This window comes from Kogia breviceps, chromosome 17 (assembly GCF_026419965.1).
Source record: "Kogia breviceps isolate mKogBre1 chromosome 17, mKogBre1 haplotype 1, whole genome shotgun sequence".
NCBI lineage: Eukaryota > Metazoa > Chordata > Mammalia > Artiodactyla > Physeteridae > Kogia > Kogia breviceps.
Window position 1 is genome coordinate 4,552,842 of NC_081326.1, and position 21,043 is coordinate 4,573,884.

The 21,043-nt window shown below is 43.4% G+C and overlaps 1 long non-coding RNA gene and 1 other non-coding gene across 2 annotated transcripts in view; both read left to right on the forward strand.

The window, feature by feature from the left end:
* The window catches only part of LOC136792862 (uncharacterized), a 171,961-nt gene that overhangs the window by 131,803 nt on the left and 19,115 nt on the right, over positions 1-21,043 (forward strand). The gene's annotated exons all lie outside the window — the stretch shown is intronic.
* LOC131744291 (U6 spliceosomal RNA) lies at positions 3,264-3,366 on the forward strand. The gene has a single exon (XR_009332080.1). It is a non-coding gene; the product is annotated as a U6 spliceosomal RNA (small nuclear RNA).

The following is a 21,043-nucleotide window of genomic DNA, read 5'->3' on the forward strand; positions in this document are numbered from 1 at the left end:
CACCTCACCATGTATCCTAAGAACAAGGATATCTTCCTAAGAACAAGGATATCTTCCTACGCAACAGCAGAAAACTTGTCTCCCTCAGGAAATTAACATTGATACATGCGAAGTCAGGGAACCATACTGGGGTCACCAGGAAGGCCCTGTAGTAATAGACACATTAATACATTTGACAGCTGTGTTGGTATATATGCTAATATAATCAGTCTGTGTTTATTAGTGTGTATTACAGTAATTACTTTTCTGTTTATTTTTTTCTTCTGATTTAAAGGAAATTAGAATTACAGCATTCGGTAAGCCCGTAAGTGTACACAGGCCTGAAGCTCTCTTTCTCCCTCTCCCCAGGCGTGCTCTTCCCCTCTGATCGCATCTCCAGGCCTACCAGCTCTCCGCTTGAATCCCCCTCCCCTCCCTGCACAGCTCTCCGTGCATCTCCCCGGCCTCTAATATCTTCTTGCAATAGAGACCCTCCTTCCCAGAAAGGGGCCATGGGATGGAGCCTGGAGTTTTCTCTGCCATGACTTTATCATCTGAAATGTGACCCCACAGTCTCTGACAGAGTTTTCTTGCTATTGTCCTTTTCTGTAAATTTCATTTCCTTCAACATTGAAGATTTCATAAGAAGTCAGCTTACTCACAGCAGAAAAGACTCGGTTTTGCTGCGTAGAATACTTCAGTTGAGGCTGCGAATCTGCAAACTATGCTGATTGAGTAGTGAGTTTGTTGACTGACCCTGTGAGTGTTCTTTCTCTACAATGTATAAATGCCCAAGAATATTCTTTTTTTTTTTTTTTGCCACACGGCTTGCGGGATCTTAGTTCCCCAACCAGGGATTGAACCCGGCCCAAGGCAGTGAAAGTGCAGAGTCCTAGCCACTGGACCGCCAGGGAATTCCCCCAAGATGATTCTTTCATTTGTTTGTTTGCTTATTGATTTATTTATGGCTGCGTTGGGTCTTCGTTGCTGCACGCAGGCTTTTTCTAGTTGCGGCGAGCAGGGGCTACTCTTCGTTGCGGGGCGCGGGCTTCTCATTGCGGTGGCTTCTCTTATCGTGGAGCACGGGCTCTAGGCGTGCAGGCTTCAGTAGCTGTGGCTCGTGAGCTCAGTAGTTGTGGCTCGTGGGCCCTAGAGCGCAGGCTCAGTAGTTGTGGTGCATGCACGGGCTTAGTTGCTCCGTGGCACGTGGGATCTTCCTGGACTAGAACTCGAACCCATGTCCCTTGCATTGGCAGGCAGATTCTTAACCACTGCGCCACCAGGGAAGTCCCCCAAGATGATTCTTTACTGACATCCAGGCTCAGCCTGTTTCTTCCAAACTCATCTGAGCTGTCATTTGTTTAGCCCATCTTATGTCCCGGGCCCCCTGCAAAGCACTGTACATCATTTCTTTTCATCTCCACAAAAGCTCCTATCAGAGGGTTACTATTAGCCCCACTGTACAGATAGAGCGGCTGAGCCTCTCAGATGTTTAAGTGACTTGCCCAAGCTCTGCTGTCATAGGAGGTGGGCAGGATTCAGACCAAATCCCTCCGACTCCCATGTTCCAGGGGGGTCTTCAGTCTCGCCTGTGGGTTTGGAGATGAGACAGTAGCTGAGACAAGAGGACAGGGAACCCGGAGGCTCTAATGGGGGCTCCCTCCCCTCCTGCAGAGGGAAGCACAGTGGAGCCTGTATTTTAATCCATTTCTTCATTTCCGGTGCTTTATATACATAAGCAAAAGCAAAAATGCTTTTGCTCAGCCTAATTCTACCTAAACACAATCATTCTGCACTTTATCTCACGCTCTCTGCCGGGGAAGCAGTGTGTTCTGACTCACCTAACATTTACAGAGCAAGTTTTGAGGGCCTAATGAGTGTCTCTGATTGTCAGCTGTAAATATAATCTTTTAGAATGTGGCAACGTTCTAAATTTCTAAAGTTCAAGTTATAAAATGAAAACCTCTTAGATAGGGGGGAAAAAAAGAAAAAGAAAAAACCCTGAAATACAAACAAACCTATGTCCTTTCAATTATTACAAAGCAGCAAAAACAACAACAAGTCATTTCAAATTTTTCCCATGTGTAGCTGAACCCTCAGCCATTCTTTGAGAAACCAGTGTTGTTTTGGAGAACAGATATATTTCTGGATTTGCGGGACTATGTTTGTCAAATTCCCTGTTACCTCTGGAATAAAAGCTAAGGCTACGATGCTTCATTTCTCAAGAAAAAGGAGGACAGCGAGGGGGCTGATTCTTTATTAGGCAGGTGTCCAGGAGCCCTTAGGAAACAGAAGTAAGAAGAGAGAGCATTTCCCTGAGGAACACAGCTCCGGACAGCCACAGGGCTGCAAGTACTAGAAGCACCGGCTATATGGGCACGCGGCACGCGGTGACCGGGGAGAGGCTGTGACCGAGTCCCCTCTCACCGATGGATCACTGGGCCCACTTGGGACCCCTGTGTGTGCGCTGCGGCTCCCACGCTCACTTCAGGGCACTGTGTGCTCTGTCCAGTGGACGGGGTTGAGTCTTAGGCCTCTTAACCTAAGTTCGCGTGTGACCCGAAGTCTGAAACGAATATACATGATCCAAACTGATATAAAGAAATGAATAAATAAATGGGAGAGAGGAGACAGCTCTTCCTTATAGAAAAATTACAAATACCACTCCCCGCTCCAGGAGATGGAGCTACATTCTCTCCCTCCCTACTCCTGCGGGACCGCTAGACATCATGCCCTGTTTCCAAATAATAGAGTATCGAAGGGAAAAAGAGTAACTTTGCAGTAGGAGAACTGCAGACACTCAGCCAAGAGAGGAAGGGTGCCATCACCAGAGATGCCACCTGGATGTCGTGTGCCTCCTGGTGAAAGTGAGAAGAATGGGGCTTCACCTCTACGGTATTTGTTCCCAAACCCATAATCCCAGTCTCACCATGAAGAAAACATCAGATGAACCAGATTGGATCCACAGCCACCCCCTCACAGCGGTTGAGGTCCTGAAAGACTGAGAAAATGTCACAGCCCAGCGAAAACTCAGCAGATGTGTGAACAAAATGTGGTGTCGCCCCCAAGTGGGATCCTGGAAAATCGGGTGAAATCCTGCCGTTTACTTAATCCCGGAGTTCCAATATCAGGTTCTTAGTTTTGCGAAAGTACCATGGCAGCGTCAGATGTTAACAGAGGGAGGAAAACCAGGGGAGGGAGACACAGAAAGTCTGGACTATCTTTGCAACCTGTCTGCAAATCCCAAAGTATTCCAAAATAAAGTTGTTTAAAAAAATTGCTTGGTGTTCACTTCAGCAGCACATATACTGAGATTGGAACGATACATAGAAGATTATCATGGCCCCTGCACAAGGATGACAGATTCATAAAGCAATCCATATTTTTACCCCCCGCCCAAAAAAGAAAGAAAAAAATTTTGCTCCCTAGGAAAAGCGTAGATAATTAGGGCTATATTTTTTGGTATATTCGGTAATCTACTTCAAAATTAGATTCCCCTTCCCCATACTTGACTCATTTTGCAACATGGCATTTTGATGTCTAGAGTTTTCGTTCTTTGTATGCCTTTTAAAGTCAAAATGCTGGGCTTTCCTGGTGGTGCAGTGGTTGGGAGTCCGCCTGCCGATGCAGGGGACGCGGGTTCGTGCCCCGGTCCGGGAGGATCCCACGTGCCACGGAGCGGCTGGGCCCGTGAGCCGTGGCCGCTGCGCCTGCGCGTCCGGAGCCTGTGCTCCGCGACGGGAGAGGCCACGACAGTGAGAGGCCCGCGTACCGCAAAAAAATAAAGTCAAAATGCTTGTTCAGGCAAATAGCTGTTGATAATCTTCAAGCAGCTAAGGTATGTCCAGGCATGAGACTGGAGGGCAAACTTAAAGAGCTGATGGAACTCTTGATTTTAAATCATTTTCATGCATTCTAGTTATGAATAGCTCTCTCCCCAGGGCGACAGCACTGCTGATAAAGGCTAGTGGTCAGAAGACAAGAGCAGAACCCGTTCTGGTCAGAGGACTCCCGCCATCCTTCCAGAGACCCTCACGGGACAAAAGTAGGCTGGAATGACAGGAAGGAGAAGGAAGGAGGGCTGGCAAACCGGGATATGCTCCGGCAAGGATCTCAGTCCTGTCCTGATATGCCTCCCAGCTCACCGTCACCAGCGTCTTGACTCTGATTCCCTGGAGGTCCGTGTCCACCGTGCAGATGGCACAGCCTCTTCCCTTGAGAGCCGCTACTGATGTCCTAGAGGTAGACAGAGCCAGGGCTTCAGCTTCTGCTCCCACAGAGGCTACTGGGCGGGATGGGATTCTGCAGCTGGAGCTAGAGAAACTCTTTCTCCAGAAACAACTGCAAATTTAGCTTCTTGGGCACCGTAACATAGCATTACACATTCTCACACATTCACAAAGTCGTCTGTGTAGGTTTAGGAAAATAAGCACCCTTTGATTGCACTATTTCTCTCGGCAAGTGCATCGCAAATTCTGAACCATCAATTTATAACAGGTGATTTGGAACATTTAGAAGTTGGGAATTGCTTGATCAAATGAAATTATGGGCCTGAGACATTGAAAGGTGAAAGATATAGGCCTTGATAGGAAAATTTAAAATAACTCGGTTTCATAGAGGGAAGATTTAAGATGAAAAGAGAAAAGGAAAATTGGATCAAAATTGGGTGATCCTCGCGAGATTAGCTCTTTGTAATGGTAAATTCTGCAGCGATGCCAGGCAGTGGGTGAGTCTCATGACATTTCAAGGTAAAGAAGTCATTGGGCAGAGCATGTGTTTTTCATAACACAGGACTAAGACATGAAATAATTTGGCACTTGCTTATCATGGTGCCCTCTTTCAAAATGGAAATGTCTATCTTCATTTTCCCTCACGCTTTGCAAAAATGCATTTACACTTTTCATGAAAATTGAATACGTATAACATAAATATCTTCCCAGGGTGAAAGCAGAAGAATTTGAATTACATTGAGTTTTTTCTATAGGCGACTACTGTAAAATAGAGAGTCACATTCACAATCCGATGGCATTCATATATATTTGGGAGTGTTAACAATCTTTACTTCACTTTGCCACGAGAAAGCAACTCACAACTTAGGAAACTTTCTTCATCCGCCAGGTAACTCCTTTTAAATACATATTGAGTTTTATGCTTCTGAACTCTTCTTAATGTCATCAACTGATTAGTACTCTCTGATAAGCTAGAGGATAAAAATATATCACTGTATTACCCAGAGGGGAAATTAAAGGGCAACTTTGATTTCCTGCAAAGAAAATAGGTAACAGCTATTATCTAGGGACTAGGACATACGTCAGAAAGCCTCCCTTGTCACCACTTCTGTTTCAGAGCTGCTTTGGAGTTGGGCGATGATTAAAAAATGGAGAGTCGTGAGGAAGCTGATTTTCTGATCTGCCGTTTCCCCCGAGGTGCAATCGCTGCCTTCTGTACTGGAAAATCATTGTGTTTGCTTTGCTGCCCACAGGCTGTCAGAAGGTCTGTAATGCAGTTATCCCACCAGTGCACCACGGTTGGACCAACATACATAAGAGAGAAAACCTTGCACCTTCTTTTCGCATATGGGAAGGAACGAAATTCTCAAAAGTCCTAAATAAATCTCAGGCGCGCACTTCCGTGTGAGTTTCTTATAGCATCATCTCCAATAGGATTAGGAAATCAGGTGAAAAAAGTCCCTTGTATGTGTCTCTGCCCAGAATCTTGTGATCCACCAGGTAAGCTGCTGACCAATGGATTCTCCTGATATAGGAGTTCCTTTAGCAACTGCTCAGCAAAGTCTTTCAGATCTAGGGTGAAGGAATAAAGTCGGAAGCCTGTTTGGATAGAAGAATCTAATCAGAATGTTCTGACATCATGATGTCTGCTGACATGCATTTGAGGATTGAAATGCCTCAAAATCAGCTCACAATCAGGCTTTTTCAAAATGCTGTATACTCCAAGCTCTCTCCACAATCAACAGATATCCAATTCCCTCTCCTATTTCTTACGAGACCGCAAACAATCCGCTTCCTGCAATCACAACACAGACTACTGACAGGAAAATAAACGGAGAGGACATTTTTGACCTTTACCTTGGTGTTTAGTCTGGGGATTGTGTCTTCCTCCGGGGACACTGAATATATGATCATACGCATATGCATATAATTATTAGTTCACGTCTCAGCGTCAAGGATCCTGGGAATCTTCTGTCAAATTGTGTGTAAATAAAAGTCTTTCTACACACAAGTTCCAATCATTCACCAGATTTTCAAAGAGTCCTTTTATCAAAGAGCAAGGATTATTATTATTATAAGGCACACCTCTCATAGTAATCTGTTTTGTGTTTATGTAAGATTTGGGACACACATGTACACACGCACGTACATATCGTCGTAGGACACGTTAGCACACATACGCCTTAAGTTTAACTGTCAAAGAGAACTGCACAAGTTCAGTGCTCCGGTACTGGTTTCATTCCCGGTAATTCTCTTATTTTCCCCTCTGAAACTTTAGATTTCAAGATTCATTTCAGGTCTGATTAGGGAGCCATAATCCATGGCCATCCCTCAGGAGACACATACAGGGTAGATCAGACAAGAGCCCTCAGGTGTTTGCAATCAGCTAGTTCCCTCTGGAATCTGGGGCGCAGTGCCTGCACTGGGAAGTTGTGGGGATCAGAAGGTAATAATACCCCAGGCCAGGCTGAGACCGTCTAATCAGGAAGAGCAGGAGGGGAGGAGACAGGAAGTTACTGACATGGGAGCGGTGCCTTTGGTCAGGAAGTGCAGCCTGGCCTCCCTCTGTGGCCGTCACGTCTGGTCGCCAGCCAGACCATTCATACCCAGACTGCTGGCAGCCACATAGCAGCCCTGCGGTCTTAACTCTTAACTCTGAGCCCAGTGAAGCCATTTTCTAAAGATACAATGAGAATAGTGATAATCGCTAGGTATGGAATGCCGGCCACAATGATTGTTAATTATTAAGCCCTAGTTATATATCAGGAGTTAGGTTAAATGCTCTAAAAGCACTGTCTTACCTCATGGTTAGACACTGTGCTAGGAATTTATCAAGTGTTATTTCTAAAACTTAGAACAACCCTGTGAGATTATTATCATTGGCCCTATTTTCTAGCTGGGAAAACATAAACGAGGTTTAATAACTTGTTCAAGCTTGTCCATGGCAAATCCAGGATTCACCCTTGGGCTTACAAATCCTAAATTAGTATGTAATCCCCTCATTAGGCTGCACAGTATGTCAAATCTTTCTGTTTCAGGTATGATGGCATCAGGACCTGCAGTTATAAAGCCACAGCTGCAGGCAGACATCTCTGACTAACAGTAATGTTAATGGCAAAAACAACAATAATAGCAACTCTCTCATTTGCTGGACGTCTACTAGGTACCAGTCAGAGGTGATGGTAAACGTTCACATAACCAGCATCTATTCCCCTTTTGTTTCTGATAACAAAACCTCAGAACCCCTTACCTGTCTTCATTCTATTTATTTCAGGGGGGATACATCTGCCCACTGGACTCCTCTCCCAAACTCTGGCCCTGAGCTCCTGACCCGGGCCTAGTCACACAATGTGACGATTGTTCTTCAGGTGGGGCTGTCATGTGAGCAAGTTCAGGCCAATTGAGAGTCGTCCCCAGTATTTTTGCTGGTGCCACCTACAAAAATACCCATGCTGGACAGATAAATTATCCAACCTGGAATTGTATTTCACCGACTTAAAAAATAAAAGGACTTTAAATGTATACTGCCCGCAGATATTTTCTGAGAAAACTGCTAACAGTTGTACCTCTGTGAGAAGAAAAAGTAAACCAGAAAGGCAATGTGGAATAGAAGAAGAGCAATAAAACAGCAGGTACAGCTTTTAAAACATTGAAAAGAAAGAAGGGAAAAGGGACAGGCCAGATTCGGAATCAGGAGGTTGGCTGTGTCTCTGAACCTGAGTTCTTTCATCTAGAAAATGACAGGATTAACATCACAACCTTTCTGACAAACAATTGTAGACAGTTTTCTGTTATTGATTTTTCATTCACTTCATGTTGCTATTTAGATTTCGGATCCTGTTTCTGCTACTTTACTTGAATATTCTCTGCGTAAGATTCTTCTTGTTCCCCCAGCCTGGCTTAGCAAGCATTCACCATTCGATCGTGGCTTGATGGTGATGACAAAGATATTTGTACACACTCACAACCATGCATACGTGCACACTGACGTGTAGCCGTCCATCTCCTTGGCAGGGGCATCCACCCTTCTGGAGTCTATCAATCACGATTGGTTAGGTTTTGCTGGGGTAGCAACCAAATTTCACCAGCGTAAAACCAACGATGTTTATTTCTCACTTGTGCTTTATGTCCACGCAGTGCCCTCCCTGTAGGACCTAAGTTGCTTCCTTAGCCACTACCTTGAAAGGTATTGGTCAGAATCAGAGGAAGAGAGCCATGCAATCCCACATCCTCTCACACGTCATTGGTCAGACAAGTCATATGACCACACCTAACTGCAGGGCAGGAAGGGAACCCTTCCACATGCCTCCAAGGAGAATCAGAAGTGTCTGGGGAAAGCTAATAACTACCACACAGGGCTGAGGTCATTTCTCTTGTCAAATTTTGAACCACATTCTGGACGATCTTGCTTAATTTCCTCCTGGACCTATGTTTTCTACAACAAAGGCTCTTATTTTCCACTTTCCACCTAGTCCACTCTGCCTAGAAACCTTTCGCTTTCATCCTAAAACAATACCAGAGGATGTCAACTCTCTCGGGCAGTCAGGAAACAGACCGTCTCTACCGGAAGTTGGGGCTGTCGCCAGCGAGAAAGATCCTTTTCATTCTTTCACGACTAACCTGTAAATTAGAAAGCAAATGTAAATAATGTTATAATGGAATATTCTGCCCTACTAGATTCTCAATAACCTTTTAGACATTGCAATAAAAAATCCATAAAATGTCATATGAAGGTTACCAGTTATCAATATCAGAACATATGAGCAGGCTTTAATTAAAAAATATTTCTCGGGGCTTCCCTGGTGGCGCAATGGTTGAGAGTCCGCCTGTCGATGCAGGGGACGCGGGTTCGTGCCCCGGTCCGGGAAGATCCCACGTGCCGCGGAGCGGCTGGGCCCGTGAGCCGTGGCCGCCGGGCCTGCGCGTCCGGAGCCTGTGCTCCCCAACGGGAGAGGCCACAGCGGTGAGAGGCCCGGGTACCGCAAAAAAATATATGTATATATTTCTCATCTTACCAGTGAAATGCAAAAATGAAATTTATATTTTAGACCTCCTTAACTCATCCTGCTTTATTTCTAAGTATTAGCTAAGATATGCATAAATATGTATGGTTTATTTGTTTGTGGTTTGTTGCTTGTTAGAGTGTCTGTACTACGGATTTAGAGCCACGTATAAATCTGATTATAAACCCTGGTTCTGCTCGTTTATAACAAAGTTACCTTTGTAACTTACAAGGCCGCACCGACCCTCATTTTCTTCACTTAGACAGCTGGGGTAATTATACTCTCCTAGGGGGGGTTGAGAGGATTAAATGAAGCAATGTTTGTGTATAAAATGCCTGGCAAAGTGTCTGGCTCAAGACACAGTAAATACTAGGACTTCCTCTCAAACCTTCCATTGTGCTTAAGTAAGTCTGTGCTGCCCTGTTCAGATTTCATCCTGAAATAGGATAGCTAAAATGTGCCTTTCTTCTTCCCACTAATCATAGAGAATAATGAGTAATTAGGGAATGTAAGAGCAGAATAAATAAAATTCCTGAAGAGACTTGGTTTGCAGAATGGCAGTAATTCAGTCCAGAGATTAATTCTTGTGCATTCCCTATGATGATTATCTCTAGAATCCTTTAACTGCATCTCCCCAGAAATCCACACAAATGGCAACCCACAGGAAGGTCCAGCTCACGAGTCAGGGATGGGTATCACCTACTCAGATTTCCCCGTCCTTTCTGTATAAGACGTGACCAAGCACCCAGAACTCACAGGAAGAAACACCTGGTGTTCATCTCCCCATAGCCACTGACTTTTCCTAGGCCTCGTTCTTTTCTCTTTCTCACACAAAGTTCATATTCGTTCAGTCTTCCCCTCTCTACTTCATCTCTTTCTCTATCTCTCTGTCTCTTCTGATGACCTCCCCCTTTTCCCTTGTCTCTCTCTTATTGGATCTATTTCCCGAGTTTTCTCTCCTGCCATTTATCATTTGGTAACGTGTCGCTCACTTACACGACTTCGTCACCTAATTGCCACTCTTCCTTCAATATCCCATTCGTTATCTACTGGGAGTAGCAGGACTTGCCTGAACATTTAAATTCCTACGATCCCAGAATCAGCAGCCACCCTTTGTTCTCTGTGTGACCTCCTATACAACAGCCTTAGATGCTCATCTTTGCCGGAACCCACGAATGGGGAGAAATTTCTTTCTTGAGGATGCTCTTCATGGCATCGTCAGGGAGCTCTGATATTTGGAAAGATCTTCCTTCTATTTGCACTAAGTTTACGTCCCTGTTATTTCTTTTGACTGGCCTCGGCGTGTTATAGTAGAGGTTTCTCCCTCACGATACTCTTCTAAATATGTGAAAATACCAGTTATATCTCAAGTCTCCTTCTGCTGTAGAAAGACATTCTCAACTTTTTATGTCTCACTTTGACCCATGATTATAACCTGTAGGTATAGATGGGATGCTCTTCCTGGGCCCTGGATCTTGGTCTAAACTTCATGCTCTGCTTCCCCAAGTCATGGGCAGAAAGGATGTTTTTACGTGCATCTGTCTTCCAGGGAACGTAAAATGGTTTCAGAATAAGATAACTCAAGCCCACTTCTCTCCGTCTGGTTCCCCAAAGATGCAGCAGCATCCTATGAAACAAGGAATATACAAATGAACAATGGCCAGGCCATATATAGAAATAGAACTGTATCCCCAAATCTTTAGCAACCCGTTTAGGAAACCAACCCAATAGCTATAACAACAAGGCCATGGAGTCAGCCTCCTATCTGCAATTCAGACTCGTAGGAAGTCAGACCACCATATCTAGGAACAACCCAGGAAGCCAAACAATCACCCCTATAAAACTGGCCCCAAATGGCCAAGACTTGATTAATAATTGATACCTTTCATAATTGTTGTTCCTACTTCTAACTTGGGACCAAGAGGAAAAAGCCAAATATGCACCCTAAACCAATCATATAGGATGCCTCACTTCTAAGTTAGTTCCCTACAACTTCCAACTGGGGCAGACCTGAAGCCTTCCTTTCTTTCCACTATAGAGCTTTCCCTCTCCTCTGCCTGCCTTTGAGAAGAAAGAGAGAGGGTGGTTGACTCCCTTGTGAAGGCAAGCTCTGAATAAATAAGCTTTGCTTGTTCTCAGTTGGTTGGTTTTTGTTTATTTCCGCAGGTAGGAGTTTAATGGAAAAAAGTACTGATTTTTCCATGGGAGAAATATAGTTTTTACATGGGGAAACACAGCAGAGATAAAAATAATCTTCTAATTAACGCTGATGAGCATATGAGGGTTTATCTGGAAAGGACACTAGGTTCTTTAGCTGCAAGTCTGACTTTCTCTGCTTTGATACGAATCCCCACTTCAAGTCTTTGTATTCGGTTTCAGGCATCCTTGCCTGTTTCTTGAATCTCCATCTAAACTTAGGCCATGGTGAAGAGACATTACAGAGCAAAGCAAACAAGGGAAAATATTCTTCTCTGCTTTATTTTATAAAATGATTCCCTCACCCCATTTTATCCCCAAATATTACTGTTATTAATGTGCCAAGAAAAATCTACATCAGTTCAATTTCCAGCTAAATGAGAAAGGACATTGTGAACTAGTTATTTAATCAACTCTCTCCAACTTTTGGAAGGTCAGTAAAAGCTCTTTTTCTTCCTGGTAATTCCTTCTGTATAAATTTATCTTCACCAATGATGACCTGACATTACAAGTGAAAGTCGGTTTTATGTTCCTCATCTTGACTCCCAGCGAGTCGCTGCGAGTCGAGAAAAACAGGGCAGGGTGGCTGGGACAGGGCATTAAAGGCGTGGAGAAGAGAACAATTTTTAATCATTTTCAGACAGAAACCTGGATGCTGTGCATGTGGGAAATAGGAGGGAATGATGGCGGGAAGTTGTGGAGAGGCTTTTTCAAGGGTTGCAGAGGTGGGCAAGGTGGAGGTGGAGACGCTTGCCTTCACTCGCTGGGAAATTTATAGGACACAGAGCATCAGTGTAGGTGGATTCTAGGGACTCATGTCGTAAGGTTCCCCAACATCCGTCTGAAAACAAATAAACAATAAAGTTGAACCTCATTTTTAACGGCATTTAAAAAACCATTGGCATTTAGATCATCGTTTTAAAGACACGACTTGCAGAAAATGTGTTGACATCAAGAATATCATCAGCCGCTGAGTCGTTCTCTGCCTTTTGATGGTTGCCTCCCCGACTGAGCAAAGAGCATCTGGGAGCCGTGGCAGTGACAGATAAAGAGCATGCATTGTTTGTTGACAACAGTGATCCAACTTATTTTTCAGATGCGTAGGCAGAAAGCGATTAAGTGACTTACCAAGTTTTCATAAAATCAGCCAGAGACAGAATAAGCAAGAGAGAGAGCTCAGATGTGATATGGTCGGAGCCGGCTTCATATTTCCTAGGCTACACCATCTATGTGACAGCAGATAACAGCATCAGTCAGAAGAGGACTATTAAATATTTTTAAATTTAAAAGGAAACTATCACAAATGGATCTTTGCAGCAGAAATGAATTAAAATTATTAAAATAGGATGGCTTTTAGCCTTCCACAGACTAAAACTGTAGCTGACAGCTGTGTGTTGATAGACTTCTCTATTTGATTTTTGGTGACTTAATGGAATAAAGTCATGATTTCAGTCCCAACGCTATCCAGAAAAGATAATTCGAGAAGATGAATATTCAGATAATTGCAAGGCTGAAGTGTGGCATGATTAAATCCCCGTAAGACTAAACAAAGAGTTATAAATACAGCTGGGCAACATTTTGTTAATACCAGTTGCAAGTACCCATCAGATGCCTCATTGGAACAAGGGACCTACATACAGTGTCTGGGTTCCAGCTTCAGAGAATGCACACAAGGAAGTCTCCCAGCATACTCCCGGATCAGCTGCGCGGCCACTCACCTTGCCAGGTAACAAGCAATTGACAGATATAAGGAAATGCATCACCGACAGAAAGGTAACCAAAATTCGGTGAAAAAAAAAAAAAGGGACACGTGGCGGCTAGAGAGCTCCTGTTCCGTTTTCCTCTCAGTGTCTGTATGCACGAGAAGCCTTAAGAACCTTGGACGTCAGTCACCCTTTGAACTTTAGACTGTAAATCTCCACATAAGACAGATGTCCTTAATGCCTTGTGTTCACAAGTGCATCTCTAGCAAGCGTGGGAACATCTCGAACCTCAATGTATCCTGGATTTAACTTCTGGGAGACAAAACTGAGATGTGATTATTGAGAAGGAATTTAATTAATCACATCCCGTCCTTTTCGAAGAAAGACTATACACATGCCAAGAAACTAGCTGGTTCGAGACAGTAGCCCACAGATTCCGTCCAGGCACAGGACAGGGGAGAAGATGCCCTCCCATGTCAACGTGGGGATCCTAAACTGCCCCCCTGCAAGGGCTCAGCAGGCACGTTCGAGCCAGGCCAGCACCAAGCAGAGGACTGAAGTATGTTTTCTCCTGTACGAGGCAGGTCGGGGCAACCATCCACTTCCCTTGATAACAGTAATTCTCATTGGAAATCAATACGTTACAGGCTGGTGAGCTTTATTAGTATGAACTAGCACCTCTTAATCAGTTCATTGGTGGAACGATGACAAATATATTCTTCCGGCTATGATGTTAAGGGCAAACTTTGGGCAGAGTTGAACTCACTAAGTTAAGAGCCCCCTCTTGGGGGGATATGGAAACCCCCCAGGGGACCCCACTCCACTGCAAGTGCCACTAGGCTCTGTGTCAGATGCCAGCAGCAGCTGTTCTTAAAGTTCGATGGAGAATTGAGTGTAAAGAAATAAAGAGGAAAGATTTGCACTGGTTAGGGAGCATTAGAGGAAACTCATAAATGAGACACAAGACTATCAGAAAAATTCAGATTTTCAAAGTTCTCAAGTTCTTTCACGCAGGTAGTCATTTCGACTCCAGGGCATACTTGACCTCAGCCCTTCCGAATCTAGATGATAAAGAAAGGTCACTTTGCAAACAATCATTTGCTATACAAATATTAGTTATCCTCATGGATTTTGTAAAAAAAGAGTTTCTTTACTGGCTTCTGCGTGTTATTCTGAAGCTTCAGGTAGTTGTTAGAACGTGGTTTTGTACTAGAATATTCTACATTAATAATTTGTGGTTTTAAAATTTTGATTCTATACTTTTCATTATTATAACCTACAAATTATTATAGATTAACTTATTTTCCCCTTATCGAATAAGTTTTTTAATTACCTTTTTACATAATTGGGTGAAAAACATCAGAGTACAGATCTTAGAACAACAGGCTGCCTACCCACAAAAATGTCCTCATCTGTGTGGTGAATTCAGCCTCATTAACTTGTATTTTGTTTTAGTCTCAGCTTCAACCTTGTCATTTCTAGTTTCTCGGAGTTTAATCAGACCCCCCTGGATACTGATACCCTTAAAGGACAGATCAGAGGTTCCGATGCCTTCGAATATGTCCTAAATAAATAGATAAGCAAGGTCTCTTGCGAATGCTGTGCTCAGAGCTTTACTGAACAGGCTGCGAAGATAAAAACCCAGGTAATTAAGGAGCAAGATTCGAAGCCACGTTCTGCAGATCCCAGAGATGGTGAATAATGCAAGCGAGGCCAAAGTGGAGGCAGATCTACAAAGAGTCCGAAGAAGATGGAAATACCTGAGTGCTTCTCCTCTGTCGAGCTCTCTTTTGGACCAACGCCGGCCACTTTTCTCTTCCTTAACAGTACTTTGAACTTGAACCTGGAGGAAGTGGGCGGTGAATGTGGCTTCCACCTTAGAAGACACAGCAGTTCCCAGCTCTTCCCTGTGCTCCAGCCGCCTCTTCCTGTGGCCAAGGCTCCTGGAGAGGAGGTACCACCCACTGTGCCACTGGGTCTGTGGAAAAGGTATAAGGCAGGCCCTTTGTGAAAAGGCCCGAGCTAGCCAGAATGGGCTCGTAAACAGGGAATGTATCAGTCAGTCTGTTGGTCTTTTGCTTAGTAAGTTAAAAAGTTCTTTGGAAGGTACCACATCATAGCACAGGGACAAGTATTGGATTTGATTCTAATACCTCGTAAGAGCCACTGGTTGGTTGGTTGGTTTAATATTTACTTATTTATTTGTCTGTGCCAGGCCTTTTTATTTTTCTTAATAAATTTATTTGTTTATTTATTTTTGGCTGCATTAAGTCTTCGTTGCTGCGCGTGGGCTTGCTCTAGTTGCGGCGAGCGGGGGCTACTCTTCGTGGCGGTGCGCGGGCTTCTCATTGCGGTGGCTTCTCTTGTTGCGGAGCACGGGCTCTAGGTGCGCAGGCTTCCGTAGTTGTGGCATGCGGCCTCAGTAGTTGTGGCTCGCGGGCTCTAGAGAGCGGGCTCAGTAGTCGTGGCGCACGGGCTCAGTTGCTGCGTGGCATGTGGGATCTTCCCGGACCAGGGCTGGAACCCGTGTCCCTGCATTGGCAGGTAGATTCTTAACCACTGCGCCACCAGGCAAGTCCCTGCACCAGGTCTTTATTTCAGCATGCTGGATCTTCGTTGCAGCATGAGGGATCCTTAGTTGTGGCATGCAAACTCTTAGTTGAGTCATGTGGGATCTAGTTCCCTGACCGGGGATCGAACCCAGGCCTCCTGCATTGGGAGGGTGGAGTCGAAGCCACTGGACCACCAAGGAAGTCCTGAGCCAGTGGTCTTACGTAAATGCCTTTACTTCCCTGATCTCTAATTTACTTACCAACAACCTAGCTTTAATATCTAGCTCACAATTGATTTGAGAAGTCAGTCAAATTTTATATGTAAATCATTAACATAATACCTGACTTCTGTTAGTCCTTCAATCAATGTTACCTTTTATCATCACCCGCGGGATGCAAAAATTTATTATATTAAATTTACTAAACTTACTATAATTAATTCCATCCATCATCCCTGCCACCCTCAGTTTCAATAACAAAGTGTGTCCTCTGTGATTCAGAATCCTTCTGTCCCTGGACTGTTTTTTGTTATTAGCGCTGAGACTTACTTGCTTGATCTCTATTCTGAGCGAGACCTTACTTCGCATGGGCCTCCACAAGAGGCATCGTTTTTCATCCAATGAATTCATTATTATGAATTCATTACTCAGTACATACCTACTACATGCCAGGCCCTGTGCTGGGCTCTATGGCCGTTTCACGGTTCAACCAAGGGCAGCCTGCCCTTCAGATTGCCATCCGCAAGTTATTGTCACCACTGTCACCGTCATCATAGCGTAAGTGAAATGGTATAATTCCTAGGTGGTACCCTTTGTCTTAAACCTGTTGGCATTTAGGTAGAGTTTTCTTCCGTAATATTTTTTATGATTACATTTATATCTGTGGTGAATAACATTTTATCAATGAGTCTAGGATCACAGAAAACCATAATGGGAAAGCAAGTGCTATTTTATACTCTGAGGCTGCAGCAAATATTGGTTAAAATGTGCTTCTTCAGACTATCACCAAAATAGATTTTTTTATGGCTAAGTTGAGATAAAACATCAGAAAATGCTAGTACTAGAGGCAGAAAGTCGCAAGTAGGAGCAAATTCAGAATTTGAATTTCACTAATTCAGAAATTGGTTATTATTATTATTTTTTTTTAATTATTATTATTTTTTTTTTTGCGGTACGTGGGCCTCTCACTGTTGTGGCCTCTCCCATTGCGGAGCACAGGCTCCGGACACGCAGGCTCAGCGGCCATGGCTCACGGGCCCAGCTGCTCCGCGGCACGTGGGATCTTCCCGGACCAGGGCACGAACCCGTGTCTCCTGCATCGGCAGGCGGATTCTCAACCACTGCGCCACCAGGGAAGCCCCAGAAATTGGTTATTATTGTAGGAACCACAGACAGGTATCTCAGGATTCAGTGAACAATTTGGTGGGTGGGAATACAGAGAAGTAATATGCAAATAGTGTATATGCTCTGTCATTGTTGGGTTCATTCTTGCTCTGGACGCCCCTCAGAATTCTCCCTTCCTTTCTCAGTAAAGATAAAAAGTTCCCCACTATTCATGATAGTCAAGGGCTCAGCTCTGAATGTAACAGAATAGAGCGACGTGTAGAAAACATCACTATCCCTGGCCCCTGACTCTAGTTCAGAACTCTGCCCCTGGGTCTGCAACATGGCCAAGTGTGGGATGCCGAGTCATTAAAATAAGTAAAATTATGTATTCGGAGTGTTCAGTTGCTTCAAAACATGTAGTAATCCAAAGGTAGGACTCAATAGCACTGCTACTTAGGGGCAGAGTGCCAAAGAAGAGAACCTGAGAGATGATGGTGGAATTCTACTTTTATGATTTTATGAGCCCTTCCTGTTCTCCTCCTATGCACTATCATTTACTAGTGACATCTTAAAATACAGTGGCCGGAACTGAACAGAACTGAACACCAGTGTGGTGATGTGGTCTCTCTCACGTGTGGAACAGCACAGGCTTTGGAGTCAGATAGAATCCGGGTTTGAATCCAGGCTCCCCTGTTTAAAGCTGAGTGACTTTGGTCAAGTTTGATGTCTGAGCTTCAGTTTCTTTATCTGTTTAAAAAAAGGTAATAAATACTGTGAAATACTACTGTAAAAATAACGAATGTATAGATACATTAAGTGTATACCCCAGGTTTTTTAAAACTATAGATTTTTTTTATTATGTTCTTGGTGTTTTTATTTAAATTACTTATCTACTGAATGACGAAGGACCAAATACAACGCCGTTTGGCACTCTCACGTTAACAATGAATATTCAGGCAACATTTTAAGTATGTTGTTTAATTACTACTATTCCAACCTGACTTTATTATCATGCACCTTACCCATGTAGATAATACGGTAAATTTTTAAAAAGAATGTTTGAGAGTTTAAGCCCTTGAGTCAGATACGTCAGGTTCAAATTCCAGCTCTATCACCAGCTGTGAGATGTTGGGGAATGTGTTGAAATGGTTCAGGGCTCAGGCGTCTCATGGATAAGATGGCCATACCAACAGTAGCAGCCTGGGACCCACTGGATACTCAATATGTATTAGGTATTCTTCATAAATACCTTTCGACATTAAAATATTCTTGGTTTATACCACACTGCATGTCGATAGTTAATTTGGCATGAATGCTGGCTCCTAGAGCTCGTATTCTTTTCAAAATGGTCCTGAGCTATTTACATTTTGAGTACATTCATTACTTCAGCCTAGCGACCCTTAACTAATGCATCCATAAAGTTGTTTAATAATCACTTCCCATTGCTATTTATAATCCTATCCATATTGAAGCCTAGCTCACAAACTTTCATGATGACACATTACCCGATTTTATTTATTCTGTGCTTCCAGAATGGGATCTACACATTCTCCAACACCCACCCCTGCCGTGCATTATACTTATTTGGGTGGGAGTCTCTTCACAGCCTCCGAATTCGAACACAAGCTCATGGAAATAGACGTTATGCCATTCATTTTAATACCTCAATCTTGCCCTGCTTATCATAGTGTCCTGAATAAATTTATTGAACAACTGAAGAAGTGAATGATGTTCTAGAATTTTGTTGAGTTATCTAAAGTATGAGAACTGATCTAGAATTTTTGATTTCTTGTCCTTCTCAGCATTTTTCCAAAGTTTCGACTCATTCTGGATTGCCTACTTGAGTCTATTTTTAAGAATATTTTATGCCATATTTAGTATTTCATTTTTCTTTTCACTTTTGGTTAGGTAATGTTTCCTCCTACTTTTGTATTTTAAATCTAAGATCAGCTGAGAGCTTCCTGTGCAGCTAAATGTGAATTTCTTTGGCTGCCTATACCTTTTCTTCCCAATGGGGAACATTTGTGATTGTATAGTTTCATTTTTTAAACTTTACATTCCTCGTAGATGATATTTTCTGCTGAGTCTATGCCTGGGAAATGTGAGCTGAGCTATGTTTTGTGCTCTTTGGGAGACACCAGTTAGGGGTCACACCACTACATTATACACCCCTAGAAAGAGAAGTCTTCCTAGGGAAAGCAGCCTCTGGGCTTAAGGCAAGCCTGAGAGGGTGAGAATCGAGGGTCACCTGTGAGTGTGGGTGTCACTTGCTCTCGGCTCCCCTGACCTTCTGACTGTGAGAGGATTCCACACCACAGGAAGCTGGAACCACCCTCCCAGAACCTTGGGATGGACCTAAGTTTGCTGTCTGCTTCCCCAGCCTATCCCTCTCCCTCCCCGGCTCTGTCTCTCCGCATCATTGTCCATGTCAGTCTCCTCCGTCGACTCTCTTCTCTCTCTGTTTCTGTCCCTGTTTCTGTTCTTTTCTTTCTTGACTGTTTAATATCCATACTTTTATTTCTATAGTCCTTTAAATAATATTTTTTTCTGACTCTTTTTACTTTTGTATTTCCTTTCGGACTCTCTAGCCATGGAACTACGCCAGCCTTTTTATGAACTTCTGAAAAATCTGTTTTCCTAAAGTCTAGAGCGCAGGTCTGATGGAGCCCACGGCTTCCTTTTTTCATCCTGTTATGAATTCCAGGATGGCTTGATTTCTCCCAAGGTTCATATAACTTTTGCTCCAACAGTAAGCTCTTTCTTGTTGGTTAGAGTTAAGTACAGAATAGCAATTTTCCTTGCTACTTCCTCTCCCGCTACCAGACGGAATTGTCAATAAAGAGTCGGATGTTCTGCTTTCCGCAGAATGTTTTTTTTTTTTAAAACATCTTTATTGGAGTATAACTGTTTTACGATAGTGTGTTACTTTCTCCTTTACAACAAAGTGAATCAGTTATACATATACATATGTCCCCATATCTCTTCCCTCTTGAGTCACCCTCCGTCCCACCCTCCCTATCCCATCCCTCTAGGTGGACACAAAGCACAGAGCTGATCTCCCCGTGCTATGCGGCTGCTTCCCGCTAGCTATCTATTTACATTTGGTAGTGTATATATGTCCCTGCCACTCTCTCACTTCGTCCCAGCTTACCCTTCCCCCTCCCCATATCCTCAGGTCCATGCTCTAGTAGGGCTGTGTTTTATTCCCGTCCTACCACTAATCTCTTCATGACATTTTTTTTTTCTTAGATTCCATATATGTGTTAGCATACGGTATTTGTTTTTCTCCTTCTGACTTGCTTCACTCTGTATGACAGACTCCAGGTCTATCCACCTCACTACAAATAACTCAGTTTCGTTTCTTTTTATGGCTGAGTAATATTCCCCGCAGAATGTTTTGAGAGTTGAAACCCTCCGCACAGTTACATGTTCCCTCTCAGCCAGTTTACGTTCTCCAGTAAGAGCCATCCTCCATCCTCGATACCTCCTACCTGGCCAGGAAATCTGTTTTATACAATCATAATAGTATCGCTTGTTTCTCTTCCTTTTGTCCTCACCTGAATGTCTTCTACCATTCCTTACCTCCATGACATTTTATATGTTATACGTATTTTTGGAGAAACATGATTAGCCCATTCCATTGGAGCTGTTTCTTTGGAATGAAATTTACCCTCTAGTTGTCCTATTTCAGTCATGAATTTCATGCCGTCCATCCAGTTTCTGGTTGTAAATTACTTGCCAGAAGCCATGTGATATTCATCTTTGTAAAATACAGAGCCTAGAAGAGTCCTGAAATATACCCAACATGAATTCATTAAGCTGAATTGATACTTGTTTTAAAGTTACAGGTTTATTTGACTTTCGCCCAGGCACTGTGCATAGATATATAAACACTTGAAGCCTTAAATTAATTCCACATCTCCTGATTTCTCCTGAAAATGACCTCATATTTTTTTCACAAGTTCTCCCTATGTGTTATTTTTCATGATACATGACATTAGAATTTTGTTGGTGTTTTTCTTCCTGGCTTCTTGTTTTAATTTGAAGAACTTTTGA